The sequence below is a fragment of the Sinohyriopsis cumingii genome, chromosome 11 (genome assembly GCF_028554795.1).
Source record: "Sinohyriopsis cumingii isolate HCF-2022 chromosome 11, ASM2855479v2, whole genome shotgun sequence".
In the NCBI taxonomy this organism is placed as follows: Eukaryota; Metazoa; Mollusca; class Bivalvia; order Unionida; family Unionidae; genus Sinohyriopsis; species Sinohyriopsis cumingii.
In genome coordinates, this window is record NC_142971.1 from 112,601,273 (window position 1) to 112,624,168 (window position 22,896).

Here is a 22,896-nt window from a genome sequence, read left to right on the forward strand (position 1 = left end):
GTATTTTGCACAGAAATATGAGCATTCTTTAGAAGAATAATGTTTTCATTTAATGAGCAAATAACAAATTCTTTGGTTTTTATTATGCTGAGGAAATTGCTTGGTTTATTACAAGTGTTGGCTGTGATCATGCTTTGTTAAATAAATTTGATAAAGAAATACTAAATTTCAGTTAAATGCCCATTGTAATTCATAAGAGTTTCATTTCCATTCTATATTCCATGGTAATTACTTGTATGTCAAAGCAACGACTTTGATTATGTTTCAAAGAAGCAATAGCGACGATTTACAATTATTGCGGACGCAGCTTCCTTTGATTTTGTTGTGAACCGTTCAGTATCTGAGACATTATCTTTCACTAGTGTCTTGATCACATTGAAAACTTTTCATCAGCATTGGTCTCTATAAATATTACTATCTGTTACAAAATCTAAATATTATTACAAATTATGTTACATTAAAATAGCCCAAGTGTCCATTCTTGTGAGAAACCTGTCAAAGGTAATGATCGTCGTTTGAACCTTAAAAAAATTATAATATTAGATTTAGGATAACTTTCAATAAGATGTTAATCCTTTATATGACAGCACGCACATTCCTAGTTTTACTAGCAGTAAGGCACGTGGCAAAGAGTCAAAGGCTTTATTTAGATGGACCCATTTAGACTATGACATTATTGGAGATTGTTTGAAAAGGTGCTCGAGAATCAAATACCTGCCACCATAGTTCATACTCGAGTTACCTGGTATGGCAACCAGTTTTGATTGGGGCGGGGGGGGGGAGTACATGATCCAGTTTCTTCAATGTATTCAACGGGGTGAGGTAGGGAGGTGATCTTTCTCCTTTGTTGTTTAGTCTATACTTTTAAGAAATATATCTTAAGCTGGGTGAGTGTGACGCGGGAATACAGTTGACTGAAAATGTGTTACTTCTTAACACTTTTAGTTTTGCTGGTGATGTGTTATTGGTAAGTTCTTCTGTCGCAGGTTGAAGGAAGTTATTGCAGATAAATTGACAGGTATAAATATGACATTTACATGATTTAAATCCTATTGCTGCGTATTGTACTGCGATGCTCTTTGGATAAACGTTAGTGAATGTATGAAAAGAAACATGGTTATTGACTATAATAACTGTCTTCGTCTGCTATTAAGCCTTTTGAGACGGAAGAGTGCCTCCATCATGTTTGTAAACTACAATGCATTTAGTGTTGAAGAATGAATGAGAAAGTATGTGTTTTCAATGATGAGAAGAATATCGGATAGTAAGAACTGCATTATGAAATCTTTCCGAAATTACGATATTCGTTTACATTCTCGGATTGTAGATATTTGGAACAAAGTACCCATTGAAATGTCTTACTTCATTTTGTTCTTAAGAATGCTTTTCCATTCTGTAGTTGTAGATGTGTCTATAGATTTGCACGTAAGACACCTATGATCTTTATTGTGGAGAATGCATTTATATTGTATATTTTAATTGACATGTATGGACAGCGCAATCGAAAATAAAGAATTCTTGTCTTATTTAAGGAGGTTTATTTTAGTGGTTGGCGTGTATGAAGATCGTTAAAGCTAGGGATGAGATTGGTGTGAATTTACTGCTTTTCTTGATGCTGCCTAGCAAACTGCTTTTATAGAATTGTGAAGACACAATTGAAACACTACCATTGATGTACAGTGGTCTATAAGTGGACTTGTAGAAGTGACTGACTTATTTGCTAAAGTAGATGATCAAACTTGTCAGTGATGTGGATTTGGTGCGCAGTGATAAATGCAATGTCACATAGGTAAGTTGCGACAATTGTCAATGTCAGCCGGAATAGCTCAGTTGGGAGAGCGTTAGACTGAAGATCTAAAGGCGCCCGGTTCAATCCCGGGTTCCAGCACGGAACATATCCGGCGGCTGGCAGGAATTTTTGTATTTTCCTTCAAAAGCCTGTTTTCATTTTAAAACTCGTTTAAACCATTTTAACAAATAAATATTTTTTAAAAGATTAAAAAGGAAATAAAACAAACTTCCGACAAAACTCACTTTCACACTTTTGTTATCTCTATTATCGTTAGGTTCCTCCTCCTCCCTCCCCTCTCTCTCTCTCTCTCTCTCTCTCTCTCTCTCTCTCTCACAACAAAGTAAGAAATTGTTTTGAACCTTGTGAAGTGAGATGCAGAGTTTCCTGTTTCCCACGCATATGCATGTTGTGAAGTAGTACAAAATAAAATGTAAAATAGAAAAATAAATCTGGCGGAAAGTTTGATACGATTACAATCAAGAATTCCTTAAGAGTTACAGCGTATGATAATTAAGCTTATCGATTGCAAATATTGTAAAATATTACTGCAATCGCCCATATTTGGTTTAAATTTGATTCTCAAACGTTCGATCGGAAATTCCGTTTAATATTATGTTTGCGTTTTCAACTGGTATAATTGTGAAGGTGCCATGTGTGTGGATTCCATGGCGTGAAAGAATATATATCTAAACATCTATTCGTGTAATACATATGTAAACATGGAAGAATTTTACTTTGTATGACTATGCTGATAGCATGGACTATCGATTTTCTGATTTGAAACGCCTCTTGTGCAATTGTTCTTAGCTAAAGGACATTTATCCTTGCAACTAGAGACTCACATAAACATGCATAGACATAATACATTGAATGAAGATCTCTCTTTCCTAAATGTGCTTGATTTCCGGCCGAGTCATACCAAAGACGTAACAAAATTATAGTACTAACCTCTGCTTGGCATAGCGCTCAGCTTAAGATTTTAGTAATAGGACTGGTCGGCTTGGTGTCACGATAATGTGACTGGGTGGAACATCATGCTACATGTCTGCGACATGATGCCCCCAGTGCTAGGCATCACTATAAAGAGCCACTGTAGATATCCTAGCGATATGACAAAATAATTGTTAAAGTTGCGTTTCAATTCTAAATCACACACATACACACACACACAGAGTGTACGTCTCTCTCTGTCTCTCATTAATGTGTTTCATTTTCATGGAAGTATTTTGCACAGAAATATGAGCATTCTTTAGAAGAATAATGTTTTCATTTAATGAGCAAATAACAAATTCTTTGGTTTTTATTATGCTGAGGAAATTGCTTGGTTTATTACAAGTGTTGGCTGTGATCATGCTTTGTTAAATAAATTTGATAAAGAAATACTAAATTTCAGTTAAATGCCCATTGTAATTCATAAGAGTTTCATTTCCATTCTATATTCCATGGTAATTACTTGTATGTCAAAGCAACGACTTTGATTATGTTTCAAAGAAGCAATAGCGACGATTTACAATTATTGCGGACGCAGCTTCCTTTGATTTTGTTGTGAACCGTTCAGTATCTGAGACATTATCTTTCACTAGTGTCTTGATCACATTGAAAACTTTTCATCAGCATTGGTCTCTATAAATATTACTATCTGTTACAAAATCTAAATATTATTACAAATTATGTTACATTAAAATAGCCCAAGTGTCCATTCTTGTGAAAAACCTGTCAAAGGTAATGATCGTCGTTTGAACCTTAAAAAAATTATAATATTAGATTTAGGATAACTTTCAATAAGATGTTAATCCTTTATATGACAGCACGCACATTCCTAGTTTTACTAGCAGTAAGGCACGTGGCAAAGAGTCAAAGGCTTTATTTAGATGGACCCATTTAGACTATGACATTATTGGAGATTGTTTGAAAAGGTGCTCGAGAATCAAATACCTGCCACCATAGTTCATACTCGAGTTACCTGGTATGGCAACCAGTTTTGATTGGGGCGGGAGTACATGATCCAGTTTCTTCAATGTATTCAACGGGGTGAGGTAGGGAGGTGATCTTTATCCTTTGTTGTTTAGTCTATACTTTTAAGAAATATATCTTAAGCTGGGTGAGTGTGACGCGGGAATACAGTTGACTGAAAATGTGTTACTTCTTAACACTTTTAGTTTTGCTGGTGATGTGTTATTGGTAAGTTCTTCTGTCGCAGGTTGAAGGAAGTTATTGCAGATAAATTGACAGGTATAAATATGACATTTACATGATTTAAATCCTATTGCTGCGTATTGTACTGCGATGCTCTTTGGATAAACGTTAGTGAATGTATGAAAAGAAACATGGTTATTGACTATAATAACTGTCTTCGTCTGCTATTAAGCCTTTTGAGACGGAAGAGTGCCTCCATCATGTTTGTAAACTACAATGCATTTAGTGTTGAAGAATGAATGAGAAAGTATGTGTTTTCAATGATGAGAAGAATATCGGATAGTAAGAACTGCATTATGAAATCTTTCCGAAATTACGATATTCGTTTACATTCTCGGATTGTAGATATTTGGAACAAAGTACCCATTGAAATGTCTTACTTCATTTTGTTCTTAAGAATGCTTTTCCATTCTGTAGTTGTAGATGTGTCTATAGATTTGCACGTAAGACACCTATGATCTTTATTGTGGAGAATGCATTTATATTGTATATTTTAATTGACATGTATGGACAGCGCAATCGAAAATAAAGAATTCTTGTCTTATTTAAGGAGGTTTATTTTAGTGGTTGGCGTGTATGAAGATCGTTAAAGCTAGGGATGAGATTGGTGTGAATTTACTGCTTTTCTTGATGCTGCCTAGCAAACTGCTTTTATAGAATTGTGAAGACACAATTGAAACACTACCATTGATGTACAGTGGTCTATAAGTGGACTTGTAGAAGTGACTGACTTATTTGCTAAAGTAGATGATCAAACTTGTCAGTGATGTGGATTTGGTGCGCAGTGATAAATGCAATGTCACATAGGTAAGTTGCGACAATTGTCAATGTCAGCCGGAATAGCTCAGTTGGGAGAGCGTTAGACTGAAGATCTAAAGGCGCCCGGTTCAATCCCGGGTTCCAGCACGGAACATATCCGGCGGCTGGCAGGAATTTTTGTATTTTCCTTCTAAAGCCTGTTTTCATTTTAAAACTCGTTTAAACCATTTTAACAAATAAATATTTTTTAAAAGATTAAAAAGGAAATAAAACAAACTTCCGACAAAACTCACTTTCACACTTTTGTTATCTCTATTATCGTTAGGTTCCTCCTCCTCCCTCCCCTCTCTCTCTCTCTCTCTCTCTCTCTCTCTCTCTCTCTCTCACAACAAAGTAAGAAATTGTTTTGAACCTTGTGAAGTGAGATGCAGAGTTTCCTGTTTCCCACGCATATGCATGTTGTGAAGTAGTACAAAATAAAATGTAAAATAGAAAAATAAATCTGGCGGAAAGTTTGATACGATTACAATCAAGAATTCCTTAAGAGTTACAGCGTATGATAATTAAGCTTATCGATTGCAAATATTGTAAAATATTACTGCAATCGCCCATATTTGGTTTAAATTTGATTCTCAAACGTTCGATCGGAAATTCCGTTTAATATTATGTTTGCGTTTTCAACTGGTATAATTGTGAAGGTGCCATGTGTGTGGATTCCATGGCGTGAAAGAATATATATCTAAACATCTATTCGTGTAATACATATGTAAACATGGAAGAATTTTACTTTGTATGACTATGCTGATAGCATGGACTATCGATTTTCTGATTTGAAACGCCTCTTGTGCAATTGTTCTTAGCTAAAGGACATTTATCCTTGCAACTAGAGACTCACATAAACATGCATAGACATAATACATTGAATGAAGATCTCTCTTTCCTAAATGTGCTTGATTTCCGGCCGAGTCATACCAAAGACGTAACAAAATTATAGTACTAACCTCTGCTTGGCATAGCGCTCAGCTTAAGATTTTAGTAATAGGACTGGTCGGCTTGGTGTCACGATAATGTGACTGGGTGGAACATCATGCTACATGTCTGCGACATGATGCCCCCAGTGCTAGGCATCACTATAAAGAGCCACTGTAGATATCCTAGCGATATGACAAAATAATTGTTAAAGTTGCGTTTCAATTCTAAATCACACACATACACACACACACAGAGTGTACGTCTCTCTCTGTCTCTCATTAATGTGTTTCATTTTCATGGAAGTATTTTGCACAGAAATATGAGCATTCTTTAGAAGAATAATGTTTTCATTTAATGAGCAAATAACAAATTCTTTGGTTTTTATTATGCTGAGGAAATTGCTTGGTTTATTACAAGTGTTGGCTGTGATCATGCTTTGTTAAATAAATTTGATAAAGAAATACTAAATTTCAGTTAAATGCCCATTGTAATTCATAAGAGTTTCATTTCCATTCTATATTCCATGGTAATTACTTGTATGTCAAAGCAACGACTTTGATTATGTTTCAAAGAAGCAATAGCGACGATTTACAATTATTGCGGACGCAGCTTCCTTTGATTTTGTTGTGAACCGTTCAGTATCTGAGACATTATCTTTCACTAGTGTCTTGATCACATTGAAAACTTTTCATCAGCATTGGTCTCTATAAATATTACTATCTGTTACAAAATCTAAATATTATTACAAATTATGTTACATTAAAATAGCCCAAGTGTCCATTCTTGTGAAAAACCTGTCAAAGGTAATGATCGTCGTTTGAACCTTAAAAAAATTATAATATTAGATTTAGGATAACTTTCAATAAGATGTTAATCCTTTATATGACAGCACGCACATTCCTAGTTTTACTAGCAGTAAGGCACGTGGCAAAGAGTCAAAGGCTTTATTTAGATGGACCCATTTAGACTATGACATTATTGGAGATTGTTTGAAAAGGTGCTCGAGAATCAAATACCTGCCACCATAGTTCATACTCGAGTTACCTGGTATGGCAACCAGTTTTGATTGGGGCGGGAGTACATGATCCAGTTTCTTCAATGTATTCAACGGGGTGAGGTAGGGAGGTGATCTTTATCCTTTGTTGTTTAGTCTATACTTTTAAGAAATATATCTTAAGCTGGGTGAGTGTGACGCGGGAATGCAGTTGACTGAAAATGTGTTACTTCTTAACACTTTTAGTTTTGCTGGTGATGTGTTATTGGTAAGTTCTTCTGTCGCAGGTTGAAGGAAGTTATTGCAGATAAATTGACAGGTATAAATATGACATTTACATGATTTAAATCCTATTGCTGCGTATTGTACTGCGATGCTCTTTGGATAAACGTTAGTGAATGTATGAAAAGAAACATGGTTATTGACTATAATAACTGTCTTCGTCTGCTATTAAGCCTTTTGAGACGGAAGAGTGCCTCCATCATGTTTGTAAACTACAATGCATTTAGTGTTGAAGAATGAATAAGAAAGTATGTGTTTTCAATGATGAGAAGAATATCGGATAGTAAGAACTGCATTATGAAATCTTTCCGAAATTACGATATTCGTTTACATTCTCGGATTGTAGATATTTGGAACAAAGTACCCATTGAAATGTCTTACTTCATTTTGTTCTTAAGAATGCTTTTCCATTCTGTAGTTGTAGATGTGTCTATAGATTTGCACGTAAGACACCTATGATCTTTATTGTGGAGAATGCATTTATATTGTATATTTTAATTGACATGTATGGACAGCGCAATCGAAAATAAAGAATTCTTGTCTTATTTAAGGAGGTTTATTTTAGTGGTTGGCGTGTATGAAGATCGTTAAAGCTAGGGATGAGATTGGTGTGAATTTACTGCTTTTCTTGATGCTGCCTAGCAAACTGCTTTTATAGAATTGTGAAGACACAATTGAAACACTACCATTGATGTACAGTGGTCTATAAGTGGACTTGTAGAAGTGACTGACTTATTTGATAAAGTAGATGATCAAACTTGTCAGTGATGTGGATTTGGTGCGCAGTGATAAATGCAATGTCACATAGGTAAGTTGCGACAATTGTCAATGTCAGCCGGAATAGCTCAGTTGGGAGAGCGTTAGACTGAAGATCTAAAGGCCCCCGGTTCAATCCCGGGTTCCGGCACGGAACATATCCGGCGGCTGGCAGGAATTTTTGTATTTTCCTTCAAAAGCCTGTTTTCATTTTAAAACTCGTTTAAACCATTTTAACAAATAAATATTTTTTAAAAGATTAAAAAGGAAATAAAACAAACTTCCGACAAAACTCACTTTCACACTTTTGTTATCTCTATTATCGTTAGGTTCCTCCTCCTCCCTCCCCTCTCTCTCTCTCTCTCTCTCTCTCTCTCTCAACAAAGTAAGAAATTGTTTTGAACCTTGTGAAGTGAGATGCAGAGTTTCCTGTTTCCCACGCATATGCATGTTGTGAAGTAGTATAAAATAAAATGTAAAATAGAAAAATAAATCTGGCGGAAAGTTTGATACGATTACAATCAAGAATTCCTTAAGAGTTACAGCGTATGATAATTAAGCTTATCGATTGCAAATATTGTAAAATATTACTGCAATCGCCCATATTTGGTTTAAATTTGATTCTCAAACGTTCGATCGGAAATTCCGTTTAATATTATGTTTGCGTTTTCAACTGGTATAATTGTGAAGGTGCCATGTGAGTGGATTCCATGGCGTGAAAGAATATATATCTAAACATCTATTCGTGTAATACATATGTAAACATGGAAGAATTTTACTTTGTATGATTATGCTGATAGCATGGACTATCGATTTTCTGATTTGAAACGCCTCTTGTGCAATTGTTCTTAGCTAAAGGACATTTATCCTTGCAACTAGAGACTCACATAAACATGCATAGACATAATACATTGAATGAAGATCTCTCTTTCCTAAATGTGCTTGATTTCCGGCCGAGTCATACCAAAGACGTAACAAAATTATAGTACTAACCTCTGCTTGGCATAGCGCTCAGCTTAAGATTTTAGTAATAGGACTGGTCGGCTTGGTGTCACGATAATGTGACTGGGTGGAACATCATGCTACATGTCTGCGACATGATGCCCCCAGTGCTAGGCATCACTATAAAGAGCCACTGTAGATATCCTAACGATATGACAAAATAATTGTTAAAGTTGCCTTTCAATTCTAAATCACACACATACACACACACACACACACACACAGAGTGTACGTCTCTCTCTGTCTCTCATTAATGTGTTTCATTTTCATGGAAGTATTTTGCACAGAAATATGAGCATTCTTTAGAAGAATAATGTTTTCATTCAATGAGCAAATAACAAATTCTTTGGGTTTTATTATGCTGAGGAAATTGCTTGGTTTATTACAAGTGTTGGCTGTGATCATGCCTTGATAAATAAATTTGATAAAGAAATACTAAATTTCAGTTAAATGCCCATTGTAATTCATAAGAGTTTCATTTTCATTCTATATTCCATGGTAATTACTTGTATGTCAAAGCAACGACTTTGATTATGTTTCAAAGAAGCAATAGCGACGATTTACAATTATTGCGGACGCAGCTTCCTTTGATTTTGTTGTGAACCGTTCAGTATCTGAGACATTATCTTTCATTAGTGTCTTGATCACATTGAAAACTTTTCATCAGCATTGGTCTCTATAAATATTACTATCTGTTACAAAATCTAAATATTATTACAAATTATGTTACATTAAAATAGCCCAAGTGTTCATTCTTGTGAAAAACCTGTCAAAGGTAATGATCGTCGTTTGAACCTTAAAAATATTACAATATTAGATTTAGGATAACTTTCAATAAGATGTTAATCCTTTATATGACAGCACGCACATTCCTAGTTTTACTAGCAGTAAGGCACGTGGCAAAGAGTCAAAGGCTTTATTTAGATGGACCCATTTAGACTATGACATTATTGGAGATTGTTTGAAAAGGTGCTCGAGAATCAAATACCTGCCACCATAGTTCATACTCGAGTTACCTGGTATGGCAACCAGTTTTGATTGGGGCGGGGGGGGGGGAGTACATGATCCAGTTTCTTCAATGTATTCAACGGGGTGAGGTAGGGAGGTGATCTTTATCCTTTGTTGTTTAGTCTATACTTTTAAGAAATATATCTTAAGCTGGGTGAGTGTGACGCGGGAATACAGTTGACTGCAAATGTGTTACTTCTTAACACTTTTAGTTTTGCTGGTGATGTGTTATTGGTAAGTTCTTCTGTCGCAGGTTGAAGGAAGTTATTGCAGATAAATTGACAGGTATAAATATGACATTTACATGATTTAAATCCTATTGCTGCGTATTGTACTGCGATGCTCTTTGGATAAACGTTAGTGAATGTATGAAAAGAAACATGGTTATTGACTATAATAACTGTCTTCGTCTGCTATTAAGCCTTTTGAGACGGAAGAGTGCCTCCATCATGTTTGTGAACTACAATGCATTTAGTGTTGAAGAATGAATAAGAAAGTATGTGTTTTCAATGATGAGAAGAATATCGGATAGTAAGAACTGCATTATGAAATCTTTCCGAAATTACGATATTCGTTTACATTCTCGGATTGTAGATATTTGGAACAAAGTACCCATTGAAATGTCTTACTTCATTTTGTTCTTAAGAATGCTTTTCCATTCTGTAGTTGTAGATGTGTCTATAGATTTGCACGTAAGACACCTATGATCTTTATTGTGGAGAATGCATTTATATTGTATATTTTAATTGACATGTATGGACAGCGCAATCGAAAATAAAGAATTCTTGTCTTATTTAAGGAGGTTTATTTTAGTGGTTGGCGTGTATGAAGATCGTTAAAGCTAGGGATGAGATTGGTGTGAATTTACTGCTTTTCTTGATGCTGCCTAGCAAACTGCTTTTATAGAATTGTGAAGACACAATTGAAACACTACCATTGATGTACAGTGGTCTATAAGTGGACTTGTAGAAGTGACTGACTTATTTGATAAAGGAGATGATCAAACTTGTCAGTGATGTGGATTTGGTGCGCAGTGATAAATGCAATGTCACATAGGTAAGTTGCGACAATTGTCAATGTCAGCCGGAATAGCTCAGTTGGGAGAGCGTTAGACTGAAGATCTAAAGGCCCCCGGTTCAATCCCGGGTTCCGGCACGGAACATATCCGGCGGCTGGCAGGAATTTTTGTATTTTCCTTCAAAAGCCTGTTTTCATTTTAAAACTCGTTTAAACCATTTTAACAAATAAATATTTTTTAAAAGATTAAAAAGGAAATAAAACAAACTTCCGACAAAACTCACTTTCACACTTTTGTTATCTCTATTATCGTTAGGTTCCTCCTCCTCCCTCCCCTCTCTCTCTCTCTCTCTCTCTCTCTCTCTCTCAACAAAGTAAGAAATTGTTTTGAACCTTGTGAAGTGAGATGCAGAGTTTCCTGTTTCCCACGCATATGCATGTTGTGAAGTAGTATAAAATAAAATGTAAAATAGAAAAATAAATCTGGCGGAAAGTTTGATACGATTACAATCAAGAATTCCTTAAGAGTTACAGCGTATGATAATTAAGCTTATCGATTGCAAATATTGTAAAATATTACTGCAATCGCCCATATTTGGTTTAAATTTGATTCTCAAACGTTCGATCGGAAATTCCGTTTAATATTATGTTTGCGTTTTCAACTGGTATAATTGTGAAGGTGCCATGTGAGTGGATTCCATGGCGTGAAAGAATATATATCTAAACATCTATTCGTGTAATACATATGTAAACATGGAAGAATTTTACTTTGTATGATTATGCTGATAGCATGGACTATCGATTTTCTGATTTGAAACGCCTCTTGTGCAATTGTTCTTAGCTAAAGGACATTTATCCTTGCAACTAGAGACTCACATAAACATGCATAGACATAATACATTGAATGAAGATCTCTCTTTCCTAAATGTGCTTGATTTCCGGCCGAGTCATACCAAAGACGTAACAAAATTATAGTACTAACCTCTGCTTGGCATAGCGCTCAGCTTAAGATTTTAGTAATAGGACTGGTCGGCTTGGTGTCACGATAATGTGACTGGGTGGAACATCATGCTACATGTCTGCGACATGATGCCCCCAGTGCTAGGCATCACTATAAAGAGCCACTGTAGATATCCTAACGATATGACAAAATAATTGTTAAAGTTGCCTTTCAATTCTAAATCACACACATACACACACACACACACACACAGAGTGTACGTCTCTCTCTGTCTCTCATTAATGTGTTTCATTTTCATGGAAGTATTTTGCACAGAAATATGAGCATTCTTTAGAAGAATAATGTTTTCATTTAATGAGCAAATAACAAATTCTTTGGTTTTTATTATGCTGAGGAAATTGCTTGGTTTATTACAAGTGTTGGCTGTGATCATGCTTTGTTAAATAAATTTGATAAAGAAATACTAAATTTCAGTTAAATGCCCATTGTAATTCATAAGAGTTTCATTTCCATTCTATATTCCATGGTAATTACTTGTATGTCAAAGCAACGACTTTGATTATGTTTCAAAGAAGCAATAGCGACGATTTACAATTATTGCGGACGCAGCTTCCTTTGATTTTGTTGTGAACCGTTCAGTATCTGAGACATTATCTTTCATTAGTGTCTTGATCACATTGAAAACTTTTCATCAGCATTGGTCTCTATAAATATTACTATCTGTTACAAAATCTAAATATTATTACAAATTATGTTACATTAAAATAGCCCAAGTGTTCATTCTTGTGAAAAACCTGTCAAAGGTAATGATCGTCGTTTGAACCTTAAAAAAATTACAATATTAGATTTAGGATAACTTTCAATAAGATGTTAATCCTTTATATGACAGCACGCACATTCCTAGTTTTACTAGCAGTAAGGCACGTGGCAAAGAGTCAAAGGCTTTATTTAGATGGACCCATTTAGACTATGACATTATTGGAGATTGTTTGAAAAGGTGCTCGAGAATCAAATACCTGCCACCATAGTTCATACTCGAGTTACCTGGTATGGCAACCAGTTTTGATTGGGGCGGGGGGGGGAGTACATGATCCAGTTTCTTCAATGTATTGAACGGGGTGAGGTAGGGAGGTGATCTTTATCCTTTGTTGTTTAGTCTATACTTTTAAGAAATATATCTTAAGCTGGGTGAGTGTGACGCGGGAATACAGTTGACTGAAAATGTGTTACTTCTTAACACTTTTAGTTTTGCTGGTGATGTGTTATTGGTAAGTTCTTCTGTCGCAGGTTGAAGGAAGTTATTGCAGATAAATTGACAGGTATAAATATGACATTTACATGATTTAAATCCTATTGCTGCGTATTGTACTGCGATGCTCTTTGGATAAACGTTAGTGAATGTATGAAAAGAAACATGGTTATTGACTATAATAACTGTCTTCGTCTGCTATTAAGCCTTTTGAGACGGAAGAGTGCCTCCATCATGTTTGTAAACTACAATGCATTTAGTGTTGAAGAATGAATGAGAAAGTATGTGTTTTCAATGATGAGAAGAATATCGGATAGTAAGAACTGCATTATGAAATCTTTCCGAAATTACGATATTCGTTTACATTCTCGGATTGTAGATATTTGGAACAAAGTACCCATTGAAATGTCTTACTTCATTTTGTTCTTAAGAATGCTTTTCCGTTCTGTAGTTGTAGATGTGTCTATAGATTTGCACGTAAGACACCTATGATCTTTATTGTGGAGAATGCATTTATATTGTATATTTTAATTGACATGTATGGACAGCGCAATCGAAAATAAAGAATTCTTGTCTTATTTAAGGAGGTTTATTTTAGTGGTTGGCGTGTATGAAGATCGTTAAAGCTAGGGATGAGATTGGTGTGAATTTACTGATTTTCTTGATGCTGCCTAGCAAACTGCTTTTATAGAATTGTGAAGACACAATTGAAACACTACCATTGATGTACAGTGGTCTATAAGTGGACTTGTAGAAGTGACTGACTTATTTGATAAAGTAGATGATCAAACTTGTCAGTGATGTGGATTTGGTGCGCAGTGATAAATGCAATCTCACATAGGTAAGTTGCGACAATTGTCAATGTCAGCCGGAATAGCTCAGTTGGGAGAGCGTTAGACTGAAGATCTAAAGGCCCCCGGTTCAATCCCGGGTTCCGGCACGGAACATATCCGGCGGCTGGCAGGAATTTTTGTATTTTCCTTCAAAAGCCTGTTTTCATTTTAAAACTCGTTTAAACCATTTTAACAAATAAATATTTTTTAAAAGATTAAAAAGGAAATAAAACAAACTTCCGACAAAACTCACTTTCACACTTTTGTTATCTCTATTATCGTTAGGTTCCTCCTCCTCCCTCCCCTCTCTCTCTCTCTCTCTCTCTCTCTCTCTCACAACAAAGTAAGAAATTGTTTTGAACCTTGTGAAGTGAGATGCAGAGTTTCCTGTTTCCCACGCATATGCATGTTGTGAAGTAGTATAAAATAAAATGTAAAATAGAAAAATAAATCTGGCGGAAAGTTTGATACGATTACAATCAAGAATTCCTTAAGAGTTACAGCGTATGATAATTAAGCTTATCGATTGCAAATATTGTAAAATATTACTGCAATCGCCCATATTTGGTTTAAATTTGATTCTCAAACGTTCGATCGGAAATTCCGTTTAATATTATGTTTGCGTTTTCAACTGGTATAATTGTGAAGGTGCCATGTGAGTGGATTCCATGGCGTGAAAGAATATATATCTAAACATCTATTCGTGTAATACATATGTAAACATGGAAGAATTTTACTTTGTATGATTATGCTGATAGCATGGACTATCGATTTTCTGATTTGAAACGCCTCTTGTGCAATTGTTCTTAGCTAAAGGACATTTATCCTTGCAACTAGAGACTCACATAAACATGCATAGACATAATACATTGAATGAAGATCTCTCTTTCCTAAATGTGCTTGATTTCCGGCCGAGTCATACCAAAGACGTAACAAAATTATAGTACTAACCTCTGCTTGGCATAGCGCTCAGCTTAAGATTTTAGTAATAGGACTGGTCGGCTTGGTGTCACGATAATGTGACTGGGTGGAACATCATGCTACATGTCTGCGACATGATGCCCCCAGTGCTAGGCATCACTATAAAGAGCCACTGTAGATATCCTAACGATATGACAAAATAATTGTTAAAGTTGCGTTTCAATTCTAAATCACACACATACACACACACACACACACACAGAGTGTACGTCTCTCTCTGTCTCTCATTAATGTGTTTCATTTTCATGGAAGTATTTTGCACAGAAATATGAGCATTCTTTAGAAGAATAATGTTTTCATTTAATGAGCAAATAACAAATTCTTTGGTTTTTATTATGCTGAGGAAATTGCTTGGTTTATTACAAGTGTTGGCTGTGATCATGCTTTGTTAAATAAATTTGATAAAGAAATACTAAATTTCAGTTAAATGCCCATTGTAATTCATAAGAGTTTCATTTTCATTCTGTATTCCATGGTAATTACTTGTATGTCAAAGCAACGACTTTGATTATGTTTCAAAGAAGCAATAGCGACGATTTACAATTATTGCGGACGCAGCTTCCTTTGATTTTGTTGTGAACCGTTCAGTATCTGAGACATTATCTTTCATTAGTGTCTTGATCACATTGAAAACTTTTCATCAGCATTGGTCTCTATAAATATTACTATCTGTTACAAAATCTAAATATTATTACAAATTATGTTACATTAAAATAGCCCAAGTGTTCATTCTTGTGAAAAACCTGTCAAAGGTAATGATCGTCGTTTGAACCTTAAAAAAATTACAATATTAGATTTAGGATAACTTTCAATAAGATGTTAATCCTTTATATGACAGCACGCACATTCCTAGTTTTACTAGCAGTAAGGCACGTGGCAAAGAGTCAAAGGCTTTATTTAGATGGACCTATTTAGACTATGACATTATTGGAGATTGTTTGAAAAGGTGCTCGAGAATCAAATACCTGCCACCATAGTTCATACTCGAGTTACCTGGTATGGAAACCAGTTTTGATTGGGGCGGGGGGCGGGAGTACATGATCCAGTTTCTTCAATGTATTCAACGGGGTGAGGTAGGGAGGTGATCTTTATCCTTTGTTGTTTAGTCTATACTTTTAAGAAATATATCTTAAGCTGGGTGAGTGTGACGCGGGAATACAGTTGACTGAAAATGTGTTACTTCTTAACACTTTTAGTTTTGCTGGTGATGTGTTATTGGTAAGTTCTTCTGTCGCAGGTTGAAGGAAGTTATTGCAGATAAATTGACAGGTATAAATATGACATTTACATGATTTAAATCCTATTGCTGCGTATTGTACTGCGATGCTCTTTGGATAAACGTTAGTGAATGTATGAAAAGAAACATGGTTATTGACTATAATAACTGTCTTCGTCTGCTATTAAGCCTTTTGAGACGGAAGAGTGCCTCCATCATGTTTGTAAACTACAATGCATTTAGTGTTGAAGAATGAATGAGAAAGTATGTGTTTTCAATGATGAGAAGAATATCGGATAGTAAGAACTGCATTATGAAATCTTTCCGAAATTACGATATTCGTTTACATTCTCGGATTGTAGATATTTGGAACAAAGTACCCATTGAAATGTCTTACTTCATTTTGTTCTTAAGAATGCTTTTCCATTCTGTAGTTGTAGATGTGTCTATAGATTTGCACGTAAGACACCTATGATCTTTATTGTGGAGAATGCATTTATATTGTATATTTTAATTGACATGTATGGACAGCGCAATCGAAAATAAAGAATTCTTGTCTTATTTAAGGAGGTTTATTTTAGTGGTTGGCGTGTATGAAGATCGTTAAAGCTAGGGATGAGATTGGTGTGAATTTACTGCTTTTCTTGATGCTGCCTAGCAAACTGCTTTTATAGAATTGTGAAGACACAATTGAAACACTACCATTGATGTACAGTGGTCTATAAGTGGACTTGTAGAAGTGACTGACTTATTTGATAAAGTAGATGATCAAACTTGTCAGTGATGTGGATTTGGTGCGCAGTGATAAATGCAATCTCACATAGGTAAGTTGCGACAATTGTCAATGTCAGCCGGAATAGCTCAGTTGGGAGAGCGTTAGACTGAAGATCTAAAGGCCCCCGGTTCAATCCCGGGTTCCGGCACGGAACATATCCGGCGGCTGGCAGGAATTTTTGTATTTTCCTTCAAAAGCCTGTTTTCATTTTAAAACTCGTTTAAACCATTTTAACAAATAAATATTTTTTAAAAGATTAAAAAGGAAATAAAACAAACTTCCGACAAAACTCACTTTCACACTTTTGTTATCTCTATTATCGTTAGGTTCCTCCTCCTCCCTCCCCTCTCTCTCTCTCTCTCTCTCTCTCTCTCTCTCAACAAAGTAAGAAATTGTTTTGAACCTTGTGAAGTGAGATGCAGAGTTTCCTGTTTCCCACGCATATGCATGTTGTGAAGTAGTATAAAATAAAATGTAAAATAGAAAAATAAATCTGGCGGAAAGTTTGATACGATTACAATCAAGAATTCCTTAAGAGTTACAGCGTATGATAATTAAGCTTATCGATTGCAAATATTGTAAAATATTACTGCAATCGCCCATATTTGGTTTAAATTTGATTCTCAAACGTTCGATCGGAAATTCCGTTTAATATTATGTTTGCGTTTTCAACTGGTATAATTGTGAAGGTGCCATGTGAGTGGATTCCATGGCGTGAAAGAATATATATCTAAACATCTATTCGTGTAATACATATGTAAACATGGAAGAATTTTACTTTGTATGATTATGCTGATAGCATGGACTATCGATTTTCTGATTTGAAACGCCTCTTGTGCAATTGTTCTTAGCTAAAGGACATTTATCCTTGCAACTAGAGACTCACATAAACATGCATAGACATAATACATTGAATGAAGATCTCTCTTTCCTAAATGTGCTTGATTTCCGGCCGAGTCATACCAAAGACGTAACAAAATTATAGTACTAACCTCTGCTTGGCATAGCGCTCAGCTTAAGATTTTAGTAATAGGACTGGTCGGCTTGGTGTCACGATAATGTGACTGGGTGGAACATCATGCTACATGTCTGCGACATGATGCCCCCAGTGCTAGGCATCACTATAAAGAGCCACTGTAGATATCCTAACGATATGACAAAATAATTGTTAAAGTTGCCTTTCAATTCTAAATCACACACATACACACACACACACACACACAGAGTGTACGTCTCTCTCTGTCTCTCATTAATGTGTTTCATTTTCATGGAAGTATTTTGCACAGAAATATGAGCATTCTTTAGAAGAATAATGTTTTCATTTAATGAGCAAATAACAAATTCTTTGGTTTTTATTATGCTGAGGAAATTGCTTGGTTTATTACAAGTGTTGGCTGTGATCATGCTTTGTTAAATAAATTTGATAAAGAAATACTAAATTTCAGTTAAATGCCCATTGTAATTCATAAGAGTTTCATTTCCATTCTATATTCCATGGTAATTACTTGTATGTCAAAGCAACGACTTTGATTATGTTTCAAAGAAGCAATAGCGACGATTTACAATTATTGCGGACGCAGCTTCCTTTGATTTTGTTGTGAACCGTTCAGTATCTGAGACATTATCTTTCATTAGTGTCTTGATCACATTGAAAACTTTTCATCAGCATTGGTCTCTATAAATATTACTATCTGTTACAAAATCTAAATATTATTACAAATTATGTTACATTAAAATAGCCCAAGTGTTCATTCTTGTGAAAAACCTGTCAAAGGTAATGATCGTCGTTTGAACCTTAAAAAAATTACAATATTAGATTTAGGATAACTTTCAATAAGATGTTAATCCTTTATATGACAGCACGCACATTCCTAGTTTTACTAGCAGTAAGGCACGTGGCAAAGAGTCAAAGGCTTTATTTAGATGGACCCATTTAGACTATGACATTATTGGAGATTGTTTGAAAAGGTGCTCGAGAATCAAATACCTGCCACCATAGTTCATACTCGAGTTACCTGGTATGGCAACCAGTTTTGATTGGGGCGGGGGGGGGGGATGAGTACATGATCCAGTTTCTTCAATGTATTGAACGGGGTGAGGTAGGGAGGTGATCTTTATCCTTTGTTGTTTAGTCTATACTTTTAAGAAATATATCTTAAGCTGGGTGAGTGTGACGCGGGAATACAGTTGACTGAAAATGTGTTACTTCTTAACACTTTTAGTTTTGCTGGTGATGTGTTATTGGTAAGTTCTTCTGTCGCAGGTTGAAGGAAGTTATTGCAGATAAATTGACAGGTATAAATATGACATTTACATGATTTAAATCCTATTGCTGCGTATTGTACTGCGATGCTCTTTGGATAAACGTTAGTGAATGTATGAAAAGAAACATGGTTATTGACTATAATAACTGTCTTCGTCTGCTATTAAGCCTTTTGAGACGGAAGAGTGCCTCCATCATGTTTGTAAACTACAATGCATTTAGTGTTGAAGAATGAATGAGAAAGTATGTGTTTTCAATGATGAGAAGAATATCGGATAGTAAGAACTGCATTATGAAATCTTTCCGAAATTACGATATTCGTTTACATTCTCGGATTGTAGATATTTGGAACAAAGTACCCATTGAAATGTCTTACTTCATTTTGTTCTTAAGAATGCTTTTCCGTTCTGTAGTTGTAGATGTGTCTATAGATTTGCACGTAAGACACCTATGATCTTTATTGTGGAGAATGCATTTATATTGTATATTTTAATTGACATGTATGGACAGCGCAATCGAAAATAAAGAATTCTTGTCTTATTTAAGGAGGTTTATTTTAGTGGTTGGCGTGTATGAAGATCGTTAAAGCTAGGGATGAGATTGGTGTGAATTTACTGATTTTCTTGATGCTGCCTAGCAAACTGCTTTTATAGAATTGTGAAGACACAATTGAAACACTACCATTGATGTACAGTGGTCTATAAGTGGACTTGTAGAAGTGACTGACTTATTTGATAAAGTAGATGATCAAACTTGTCAGTGATGTGGATTTGGTGCGCAGTGATAAATGCAATCTCACATAGGTAAGTTGCGACAATTGTCAATGTCAGCCGGAATAGCTCAGTTGGGAGAGCGTTAGACTGAAGATCTAAAGGCCCCCGGTTCAATCCCGGGTTCCGGCACGGAACATATCCGGCGGCTGGCAGGAATTTTTGTATTTTCCTTCTAAAGCCTGTTTTCATTTTAAAACTCGTTTAAACCATTTTAACAAATAAATATTTTTTAAAAGATTAAAAAGGAAATAAAACAAACTTCCGACAAAACTCACTTTCACACTTTTGTTATCTCTATTATCGTTAGGTTCCTCCTCCTCCCTCCCCTCTCTCTCTCTCTCTCTCTCTCTCTCTCACAACAAAGTAAGAAATTGTTTTGAACCTTGTGAAGTGAGATGCAGAGTTTCCTGTTTCCCACGCATATGCATGTTGTGAAGTAGTATAAAATAAAATGTAAAATAGAAAAATAAATCTGGCGGAAAGTTTGATACGATTACAATCAAGAATTCCTTAAGAGTTACAGCGTATGATAATTAAGCTTATCGATTGCAAATATTGTAAAATATTACTGCAATCGCCCATATTTGGTTTAAATTTGATTCTCAAACGTTCGATCGGAAATTCCGTTTAATATTATGTTTGCGTTTTCAACTGGTATAATTGTGAAGGTGCCATGTGAGTGGATTCCATGGCGTGAAAGAATATATATCTAAACATCTATTCGTGTAATACATATGTAAACATGGAAGAATTTTACTTTGTATGATTATGCTGATAGCATGGACTATCGATTTTCTGATTTGAAACGCCTCTTGTGCAATTGTTCTTAGCTAAAGGACATTTATCCTTGCAACTAGAGACTCACATAAACATGCATAGACATAATACATTGAATGAAGATCTCTCTTTCCTAAATGTGCTTGATTTCCGGCCGAGTCATACCAAAGACGTAACAAAATTATAGTACTAACCTCTGCTTGGCATAGCGCTCAGCTTAAGATTTTAGTAATAGGACTGGTCGGCTTGGTGTCACGATAATGTGACTGGGTGGAACATCATGCTACATGTCTGCGACATGATGCCCCCAGTGCTAGGCATCACTATAAAGAGCCACTGTAGATATCCTAACGATATGACAAAATAATTGTTAAAGTTGCGTTTCAATTCTAAATCACACACATACACACACACACACACACACAGAGTGTACGTCTCTCTCTGTCTCTCATTAATGTGTTTCATTTTCATGGAAGTATTTTGCACAGAAATATGAGCATTCTTTAGAAGAATAATGTTTTCATTTAATGAGCAAATAACAAATTCTTTGGTTTTTATTATGCTGAGGAAATTGCTTGGTTTATTACAAGTGTTGGCTGTGATCATGCTTTGTTAAATAAATTTGATAAAGAAATACTAAATTTCAGTTAAATGCCCATTGTAATTCATAAGAGTTTCATTTTCATTCTATATTCCATGGTAATTACTTGTATGTCAAAGCAACGACTTTGATTATGTTTCAAAGAAGCAATAGCGACGATTTACAATTATTGCGGACGCAGCTTCCTTTGATTTTGTTGTGAACCGTTCAGTATCTGAGACATTATCTTTCATTAGTGTCTTGATCACATTGAAAACTTTTCATCAGCATTGGTCTCTATAAATATTACTATCTGTTACAAAATCTAAATATTATTACAAATTATGTTACATTAAAATAGCCCAAGTGTTCATTCTTGTGAAAAACCTGTCAAAGGTAATGATCGTCGTTTGAACCTTAAAAAAATTACAATATTAGATTTAGGATAACTTTCAATAAGATGTTAATCCTTTATATGACAGCACGCACATTCCTAGTTTTACTAGCAGTAAGGCACGTGGCAAAGAGTCAAAGGCTTTATTTAGATGGACCTATTTAGACTATGACATTATTGGAGATTGTTTGAAAAGGTGCTCGAGAATCAAATACCTGCCACCATAGTTCATACTCGAGTTACCTGGTATGGCAACCAGTTTTGATTGGGGCGGGGGGCGGGAGTACATGATCCAGTTTCTTCAATGTATTCAACGGGGTGAGGTAGGGAGGTGATCTTTATCCTTTGTTGTTTAGTCTATACTTTTAAGAAATATATCTTAAGCTGGGTGAGTGTGACGCGGGAATACAGTTGACTGAAAATGTGTTACTTCTTAACACTTTTAGTTTTGCTGGTGATGTGTTATTGGTAAGTTCTTCTGTCGCAGGTTGAAGGAAGTTATTGCAGATAAATTGACAGGTATAAATATGACATTTACATGATTTAAATCCTATTGCTGCGTATTGTACTGCGATGCTCTTTGGATAAACGTTAGTGAATGTATGAAAAGAAACATGGTTATTGACTATAATAACTGTCTTCGTCTGCTATTAAGCCTTTTGAGACGGAAGAGTGCCTCCATCATGTTTGTAAACTACAATGCATTTAGTGTTGAAGAATGAATGAGAAAGTATGTGTTTTCAATGATGAGAAGAATATCGGATAGTAAGAACTGCATTATGAAATCTTTCCGAAATTACGATATTCGTTTACATTCTCGGATTGTAGATATTTGGAACAAAGTACCCATTGAAATGTCTTACTTCATTTTGTTCTTAAGAATGCTTTTCCATTCTGTAGTTGTAGATGTGTCTATAGATTTGCACGTAAGACACCTATGATCTTTATTGTGGAGAATGCATTTATATTGTATATTTTAATTGACATGTATGGACAGCGCAATCGAAAATAAAGAATTCTTGTCTTATTTAAGGAGGTTTATTTTAGTGGTTGGCGTGTATGAAGATCGTTAAAGCTAGGGATGAGATTGGTGTGAATTTACTGATTTTCTTGATGCTGCCTAGCAAACTGCTTTTATAGAATTGTGAAGACACAATTGAAACACTACCATTGATGTACAGTGGTCTATAAGTGGACTTGTAGAAGTGACTGACTTATTTGATAAAGTAGATGATCAAACTTGTCAGTGATGTGGATTTGGTGCGCAGTGATAAATGCAATCTCACATAGGTAAGTTGCGACAATTGTCAATGTCA

General features: G+C 35.3%; 7 non-coding genes across 7 annotated transcripts; all 7 read left to right on the forward strand.

Annotated features, from left to right (window-relative positions):
• The first annotated feature begins 1,815 nt into the window (after positions 1–1,815).
• Positions 1,816–1,888, forward strand: Trnaf-gaa (transfer RNA phenylalanine (anticodon GAA)). Its single transcript has one exon. It is a non-coding gene; the product is annotated as a tRNA-Phe (tRNA).
• Positions 1,889–4,821: 2,933 nt separating this feature from the next.
• Positions 4,822–4,894, forward strand: Trnaf-gaa (transfer RNA phenylalanine (anticodon GAA)). Its single transcript has one exon. It is a non-coding gene; the product is annotated as a tRNA-Phe (tRNA).
• Positions 4,895–7,829: 2,935 nt separating this feature from the next.
• On the forward strand, positions 7,830–7,902 carry Trnaf-gaa (transfer RNA phenylalanine (anticodon GAA)). Its single transcript has one exon. It is a non-coding gene; the product is annotated as a tRNA-Phe (tRNA).
• Positions 7,903–10,843: 2,941 nt separating this feature from the next.
• Trnaf-gaa (transfer RNA phenylalanine (anticodon GAA)) lies at positions 10,844–10,916 on the forward strand. The gene has a single exon. It is a non-coding gene; the product is annotated as a tRNA-Phe (tRNA).
• A 2,939-nt stretch (positions 10,917–13,855) lies between these two features.
• Trnaf-gaa (transfer RNA phenylalanine (anticodon GAA)) lies at positions 13,856–13,928 on the forward strand. The gene has a single exon. It is a non-coding gene; the product is annotated as a tRNA-Phe (tRNA).
• A 2,940-nt stretch (positions 13,929–16,868) lies between these two features.
• Trnaf-gaa (transfer RNA phenylalanine (anticodon GAA)) lies at positions 16,869–16,941 on the forward strand. Its single transcript has one exon. It is a non-coding gene; the product is annotated as a tRNA-Phe (tRNA).
• Positions 16,942–19,885: 2,944 nt separating this feature from the next.
• On the forward strand, positions 19,886–19,958 carry Trnaf-gaa (transfer RNA phenylalanine (anticodon GAA)). The gene has a single exon. It is a non-coding gene; the product is annotated as a tRNA-Phe (tRNA).
• Positions 19,959–22,896: the final 2,938 nt, after the last annotated feature.